The sequence below is a fragment of the Citrus sinensis genome, chromosome 1 (genome assembly GCF_022201045.2).
Source record: "Citrus sinensis cultivar Valencia sweet orange chromosome 1, DVS_A1.0, whole genome shotgun sequence".
Taxonomy (NCBI): domain Eukaryota; kingdom Viridiplantae; phylum Streptophyta; class Magnoliopsida; order Sapindales; family Rutaceae; genus Citrus; species Citrus sinensis.
Window position 1 is genome coordinate 11,877,524 of NC_068556.1, and position 1,147 is coordinate 11,878,670.

General features: G+C 32.4%; 1 non-coding gene across 1 annotated transcript; it reads left to right on the forward strand.

The window, feature by feature from the left end:
• Positions 1 to 261: 261 nt before the first annotated feature.
• On the forward strand, positions 262 to 365 carry LOC127898776 (small nucleolar RNA R71). The gene has a single exon (XR_008050604.1). It is a non-coding gene; the product is annotated as a small nucleolar RNA R71 (small nucleolar RNA).
• The last annotated feature ends 782 nt before the right edge of the window (positions 366 to 1,147 follow it).

Below are 1,147 nucleotides of genomic sequence, written 5' to 3' on the forward strand. Positions count from 1 at the left end.
GAGAGGCCTTCAATTATCGCTTTGACTTCTTTAATTTCTGAACTTGATTCGCCAATGTGAACCTCATTTACTCCCTTAATTCTTCTAGTATTCCTGAGTGATCGACTCCGTTGTTGGGAATTATCCGCTTGTCGCTGGAAGAATTCCCAAATCTCTGATGCACTTTTTGACATTAGCTCTCCTCCACTTGTTGCCATTAGCCATTCTTGCACATTCGGCAGTAATCCCTCCAAAAAGTATTGGCATTGGTGCCATTTCTCGTACCCATGATGTGGACACTTCAAGAGTAGCCCATTGAATCGCTCCCATGTTTCGAAAAATTGCTCGTCCTCTCTCTGGGTAAACTCCGAGATTTCCCTGCGAATAGCATTGGTTTTATGCACTGGGAAATATTTATTCAAAAATTTTGTAACCATTTGTTCCCATGATGCAATGCTATTAGTAGGCAATGTATTAAGCCATGAACGAGCTCTATCCTTTAAAGAAAATGGGAATAGTCTAAGTTTAACATCATCGTCTGAAAATTTTTTATATTTAAAAATTTGACAAATGGCATGAAAATCATTCAGATGATTATATGGATCCTCATTTTCTAGGCCATAAAATGTGGGGAGACAATTTAGCACACTAGGTTTTAATTCGAAACTCCTAGCAGCTACATTTGGGTATCTTATGCATGATGTGCTCAAATTAGCTAAGGGACTGAAGTAGTCCTTAAATGGCCTCTCTTGTGGTTGCAAATCCATTTCAAATTTATTTTTAATGTGCTTTTGTGTGCGAAGTGTTTTTTCTAATTCAAAGTCTATAGGTTCAAGATTAGGTAATAATGACCTACGACCATGCATGCAAAACAAATAAAATGAAAATAAAGATGGGAACAAAACAAATAAAAATAAATAAGAGGGAGAAATTACGATACTAACCTTATTGCGCTATTAAAACATTTCTATAAAAATACACAAAAATAAATACATGAAATAAATTAACTAAAAATAAATTAATAAGATAAAAAAATTACAAAGAAAAATAAATTGAAAATTAAATTACAGAATTTTAAAGAAGAGAAAAAGAAAAGAAATACTAACTTTTAAATGTAGATTCACTTTTTTTTTCTTTTTCTTTTTTTTAATAATAAAAAAATACAAGA